Here is a 7059-nt window from a genome sequence, read left to right as displayed (position 1 = left end):
ATGATTGTGTTGTTTGAATGTTGATATACCGCTAGAGTTTAGACTTATGCTTTTGTTAACCAATGAAACGTTAAAGGAACTAAAATTGTTCCAAGTGCACTTATGTAGCGGACGTTGTCTGCTGAACATTGTTTGCATTGCCAATTAACTTTTTGTGCTAGACTTGGTAACAATGGTTTGAATAATTCCTCGTTTCATTGATAGCTGATAGATCAGCATTTACAAAAGAGTGGTTGTACCCATTGGGTAGCTTCCCTTAGGTAAATATTGAACAAAATTTTTGCTAAGTCAAGATGCTCTTGGGTAGTGGCATGACTCTTTGTAGTAATACCGAAGGTGCTCGGTATTCCAAGGGTGGGTCGTTGTGACGTCGTCTTTGTCAATTAAGTAAAAGGTGCTAGGGCTGACGACTTCTACTATTTTGTATTGTCCTTCCCAAGTGGGACGGAGTACCATTGGCGGTGGGATGACCTCTTTCATAACCCAGTCCCTCAGTTGGAGGTTCCAGGCCTTAACTCTGGCGTTGTAGAAACGCGATACCCGCTGTTTGTTTTGCAAGTTGTGCATATAGGCCTTGTGGCGTTTCTTCTTGAGGAGATACTTGTAGAGGTTGATGTCTACACCGTTGGTCTTGGAGCAATAGCCCTCGACCCTAGCGGTAGGTTGGGTGACCTTGATGGGCAGTACGGCCTCAGTTCCGAACATCATGCAAAACGGTGTTTCACCGTTAACTGAAGTTGGGGTGTCCTGATGGCTCACAGAACATCTGGGAGCTTCTCTGCTCATAAACTCTTGGCGTCATTGAGTTTCTTTTTTAGTAGCTTCAACCTGGCCGTTGGTTTCACTATGCCAAAAAAGCTATCAGATGACACGCATCAACCCTAGCTGAAATTTTCAAATTCCCTCCAACAAATTTTAGTCTTTTCCCTCTCAAATGCTCAAACCCTATAGCTGACTACTTAATGGACTGTTATTCAGACTACACAATTTCTTAATTGTGTTGTTTGAACAAGGTGAACTTGACTGTTTTTGTTTCAAAGTCTCTTTTGGCATAACACTCGTTCACCATTTCCCATATATCTGTGCTCACTCGCTCTCCCTCTCCCTTTTTCACCTTCAGTGACATAATCCCTTTTAATCCTTATGATCAATTTCTCTCAGTCCTTGTTCAAATCTGATCACAATTAATGGAGCCAATGTCGTCATTCTCCTTGCTTTCCATCTTCGAGAAGAAGACCACCCAAATCGATCTCTACCGCCATCTCCTAAATACTCTCTCTCAAATCTTGTTCCTATCTTAACCTAAATTTCCCAATTCTCTCTCTCTCTCTCTCTCTATCTCTGCCTTAGCCGTGCCTCAAACCCATAGCTCATCTCTCAAAGGATTAATTGTAATTGGAAGGACCAAAGGATGTAGAAAGGGGATCTCGCTCCGTTCCTAGCATCTGCCAATCCCTACTGTCAGTTCGCTCTCTCTGTCTCCAATGATGGTGAGCTTCGTCTTCGGAAGATGGAAGCCATCACCGAATCTTAGGTTTCTTCTTCAATCCAAGAGAAACCCAAAGGAGGAGAAATTATGCAGTTCCGCGGCTCTCCTGGTATTGCCAAACCCAAAGATGACGAGGCTGCTTGAGACAGCGACTAGCCCAGTTGCTGGAAGCATGTGGACGTGGCCGAGGTACCGAATAATTGAATCAATGCTTGATTCGATTTGATTTGACGTTGTAATTTTGTGATATAGTTTACACATTTTTGTTAAATTGTACTTGGTTTGCTCTGTGGTGTGTTTTCAGGTTTGGTGTTTGATGTTCTTCATTTAATTTTTTTCCATTGTTTCTTGCTTTCAAGTCAAACTAATTTATTTCTTTGTTCTAGGTGATTAAAGCTTTGTTATTTTCATTTATTTTGTGCTGCTATATCTTTGTGTTCCAGCGATTGTGTTGCATACTTGGATTGTACTTGGAATCTTATTCAATTAGTTGGGCACTCTACCTTCAATGTGAGTGATAGCCTGGTTTTTAATACAATAATGTTCTTTTCTATCCCTTTAGCAGTTTTTCTTATTTATTTATTTATTATCATCTTAAAGTAGTAGTTATTCAATGGTTATTTGTTAGTTTTCACAACTCTTCAAATTCTATTCCTGTGTTTTTGTTTTTCAGGACGAACAAAGAAGGCTCTCCTTTTATGCTGCAATGTTCCTTCCACTTAGGAAGACCATGTATATATAAAGATAGGAAAGCAAAAGATGTAAGGCTTTCTTCACCTCTTTTGAAAACAATATTTGAGAGTTATTTCTCTTTGTTTTAGTTTCTGTTTCAATTTCGTGAATAACCAAACAATGGAAAGCTAGAAACCTCTTTTTTTCTTCATTTGTGAACCATCATATAGCCTGTAGAATTGAATATTAAGCCAACAATAACATTTTTTGGTTAAGCCATCATATTACCAGAAAATGTTATTAAATACGTATTTAACATTTTTTTCCTTCATTTATGAACCATCAGTTAAATGGAATGGACAAAGTAAAAACTAATGTCATAATGGTTAAATAGAAGCAAGAGTTCTTTTGCTGTTGTTATAGTGAGAAGGGGCTAAGAGTTAAATAGTTCATAGTTTAGTGTACTCATTTTGGAGCATGTAGTTATTATGTGAATGGTTGATATCAAGCTTTTATTTTAGCATTTTACCACGTCGTTTTTTTTTTTTTTGAACAATTTGGATTTTAGCATTTAACTTATGTTCTTTCACTATAGGTTCCTGTCGTGAATTATATTTTCAGAGACTCCCTTAAACAAAGAGTCAGTGATGCTGAAACTGTGAGTTTGAGTTTGTTTCTCTATACCTAGTTAATATACTTTGCAGACATGCTAAACTCTTGTGATAGTTATAGCATTACTTCTTGAATGCGCAGTTATTATACATGTCGTCACTAAATTATCTTTGTAACAGGTTACTAATTTACACAATGCATTGGAGAAGTTTGTGTCTTTGCTTCCTCACTTTGTACCAAATGGGGATGTAAAACTCGCCGAAGTTGATTTGGGAAGAGAATATGTTGATGTCCCTCTTACATCAGAAGAATCGAAAATCCGAGTGTTAACAGGTATAAGTTCCTGAGTCATAATTGTTTTGCTGAGCCAAGTTTTCAGTATTGCATTCTTTTGGAATCCATAATATACAAAGAGACATGCCTTTTTCTAATCTGAGTTGAGCAGTGATAATCCTGTTAGTGCATTTATCATAGTTAGAAGCTCCATATCTGCATCTAAGTCCCTGACTGATATCATCACATATGTTTGTTATGATTACTGTCATCAATATCCTTACTATAGTTCTTAAAGGAAAACCCTTGGACTTGTTAAAAAAAAAAAAAAAGGCCTTTTCATTATAGCAAAGTCCAAGAATGATGTCATCATGTATGGTTAATTTGGTTACATTGTCAGTATCCTCAGTATAGTAAATAAAGGAAAACTTTTGGATTAGTCATCTAGGAAAATAAGTCTTCTGAGAATCAAAATCTAGCACAACAGATAGCAGTGTAGTTTGTGATAAGTCACTCATTGTCTTAGTTTTGTTTCTCTGAATGGATATTATGTTCTTTAGTGGGCATGCATCTTTGGTGGTGTATCATGATGAATCGTTGGGAAATGCTTCAGGAGTTTAGAGTAGTATTCAATTAAAATCAAGCTTGCAGTTTTTTATTTTGTTTTTTTTCTTCTGTATATTGTATCTTTTAAATGACTCTTGATTGGGTTATTGATTAACAGCGTTGTTTACACCTCAACATGCAATTACCTTGAACTCTTTTTCTGAGTCACTGAGCTTCTTATTGTCAACCTTGCACTTTCAACTGTCCAGGGTTTCTTTTACGAGAAATTAAAGATTTTTGGCGAGTTGCTTTGCTGATGTCTACACTTTTATATCTACCGACGTCTTAAACCGACGAGAAATGAAATTTATTGTATCAATCCTCTATTTTCTTTTGTACTTGGAACTGATGTGAACTGTTTTGGGATTAGTTTTGGATATTATACTTGTTAGAAGTGTTCTTCAATTTATTTTAGCCTTTGAAATTAGGTTGGTGTGACAGTTCTTGAGTTCGGTAGTTAAGTGATTAAGGGAATGTTTGTTTCTTTTCCCTCAATTCTTACGGGGTTTAGATTTTATTGCAAAAAGCTTAGTGTTGTGATTATATTTCTAAGGTCAGAGGAATTTTGAGTCTTATGTTGGCTGTTTATTGATTTGATGTTGGTGGAAAAGTTGAATTCCAATTGGTTGTCACTTCAAGTTAGAACTGATGGTATTTAGTTGTTGTTACTTTGATTTATTAGCGTTCGCAATCTTGTAAAACTATTTTGGGTTTTCTAGTTAACTTTTACTTTGAAGAGTTGTGTGTTTTGTTTTTGTCTGACAAAGTCAATAGAGAGTAGAGAACTTGTTTTCTTTCTCCTTATTTAATTTTCACGTTCTGCTTGTGTTTTTGCAAATGCCTATGAAGAGCTTTCTAAAAATATACATTTTTGTTGTCATTGTGAGCCCTATTAGCTTGTAGTAAATGTTTTAGTCGGTTAGTGTCACTTGTTTGGTTTTGTTCGTTTTCTCTCTGATTTTTGTTGTTGGGTTTTAAGGGCCTCAGCTTATGATCTATTTTATAGATTTAAAAGGTTCATGTGGTCGATTTAACCATGGTTTCAGTTGCTGTAAATTTTGTTGCTTTTTAGAGGCTATGCTCCTTGATTTGATTGTTTATCATTTAAGGGTTTGCAGTTTTATGCAGTTTATTACTCACCCAATCTTTAGATATTTAAGAACTAAACTTTGATTTGATATAGGAAGTGCCCTCTAGACTTGAAAGAAGCAATATCCAGTGTGTGTTTTGCTGCACCAAGATGTGTTGATCTGCCAGAGTTGCTTCAAGTTCAAATGCTATTATTTGTATCTAAATATGGGAAATAATTTGTATCAGCTGCAACAGAACTAATGCCAGATTGTGGTGTCAATTGCCAGGTTTTATCAGATACTAATAGTATACCAGTTTTCCTTGATATTCATCTTGTAGTGCACTAAATTGTGAGGACAGTAGTTGTTCTATATAGGTTTCTACTCTAAAGTTATGATACTGCACTTTTACTACAGTTGATAGAGCTGAGTAGTGTGTTTGTGTCATGACTTCCCTGTGGATGATTGCAAGGAAATGGATTTAGTTGCTAGTCTATTAAAAAAAAAAAGCTCTGTTGCTAGTCTAACTCACAGTTTTTGTGATATCCCTCATCCAATTCATATCTCTTCTTTTGTGTTTGGGTTTACATTTTTATAAGCCTTGTTAAAGGTTTATTTCTTTTACTTATTTAGTTAGGTGCTATTGTTTTACTTGGTTAGTTGGTTTTGTCTTTCAGTTTGTCAATTACTTAGATTATTAGATATGTCAATTACTTAGATTATTAGATATTAAGTTTATTTCTCTTTTTTAGTTTGTTTTGGGGTGTGGGCTTTTATTTGAAAAGGAGAAGTTCCGTTTTTGGTGGCCGAGAAGAAGAAAGAAAAAGAAAAAAAAAAGGAAAAGAAAAGAAAGATGGGTCGGCAAAGTGATGAGAAAGAAGCAAATAGAGGGAGGTGGAGAAAGAAAGAGTAACAAGGGAGAGAAAGAGGAAAGACAGAAAGAAAGAGAGGAGCAGATGGGAAAGTCGATGACAGAGAGAAGAGGAGAAAGAAAGAAAAGAAGAAGGAATAGGAAGAGGGAAGAAGAATACTTTTTTTCCGGAGGGGATCAGAAACAAGAGAGAAGGAGAGAGGAGAGTTTGTTTGAAGTTAAAAGGCAAGAACTTGGTCTTGGGTTCAGTTTCTTTTTGGTGAGTGGCTTCTATTGTCTGGATTGTGTTTCTTTTCTTGATATTTGTTTACATGGTGAGTTGATGTGGCTGTTAAGTTTTTAACATTTGGTTCCTTAACTTAATTGTGTGTTTTCAACCATTTATTAATACATACTGCTGACTATATATTGATCTGTTTCTTTCAAGCTCCCCGGTCTAACAACCAAGCCAAAGCTAAAGGAATAGAACTAAGGATGAAGGCACTGCAAATGAAAAGAGGTAAAAAAACAGTGTCGAAACCAGCTGTTGAAGAGACTGATGCACCACCTAAATCTGCCTTCACCAAACATGATCAATAGTATGAGATATCAGTGTTTTTTGGGTTTCATTTGTTGATCATGCCAACTGCTATGGGTTATTGAACTGATGTTTACTAAGTTTAGCTCCATTATGGATGTATGTATAGCTGCAGTAACAGATTAATCAAATATTGGTATTTTTATGAATGGATTCCATATTTGAGGAATGCATTGGGTAGTTTCCAGATTTACATAATTGTGGCGCAATGAGAATACAAATATGTCATCTGAATTAGAAGGCAACAACAAAATGAAATCCAAATATGTTGTTGGACATATCTAAGAACAACAGAAACAAGAAAAAATATGTTGTTACATGTGCACTCAAACAATAGAAAATTGTCATCTGAAATAGAAAAACAACGACAAAATGAAATCCAAATATGTTGTTGGACATATCTGAGAACAACAGAAACAAGAAACCATATGTTGTTACTTGTGCACTCAAACAACACAAAATTGTCATCTGAAATAAAAAGCAACGACAAAATGAAATCCAAATATATTGTTGGATATATCTAAGAACAACAGATACAAGAAAAAATATGTTGTTACTTGTGCACTAAAACAACAGATAAATGTTATTGTAGGCTACTAAAGATGATAGATAAATGTAATCTGAACTGAATGCTAATGACAGTTAACTGTTATTGGAATTTGAATAAAACAACATTAAACTGTTATTATAAGTCCATTCAGACAACAGATACGATTTCATATCTTCTATTTTGGTGCATTCAAACCACATAAATGACCATTTTTCTGTCTTTGGAATAAGCATTAGATCATAGAAATTACAAGGAACTGTTATTTGTTTTCAGATCACATCACATTTATCTGTCGTCCTAATTCACTAGTACTCATGTCTTGATTTCATCAGACAACAG

At 35.4% G+C, this 7059-nt stretch overlaps 1 long non-coding RNA gene across 1 annotated transcript; it reads left to right on the top strand.

Annotated features, from left to right (window-relative positions):
* The first annotated feature begins 1638 nt into the window (after nt 1-1638).
* Nucleotides 1639-2237, top strand: LOC121049779. The gene is made up of 3 exons (XR_005801327.1): nt 1639-1678; nt 1933-1999; nt 2163-2237. It is a non-coding gene; the product is annotated as an uncharacterized LOC121049779 (long non-coding RNA).
* Nucleotides 2238-7059: the final 4822 nt, after the last annotated feature.

The sequence above is a fragment of the Rosa chinensis genome, chromosome 6 (assembly GCF_002994745.2).
Source record: "Rosa chinensis cultivar Old Blush chromosome 6, RchiOBHm-V2, whole genome shotgun sequence".
NCBI classification, from domain to species: domain Eukaryota; kingdom Viridiplantae; phylum Streptophyta; class Magnoliopsida; order Rosales; family Rosaceae; genus Rosa; species Rosa chinensis.
Note: the sequence above shows the minus strand (reverse complement) of the source record. Positions and strands in the feature narration are given on the sequence as shown.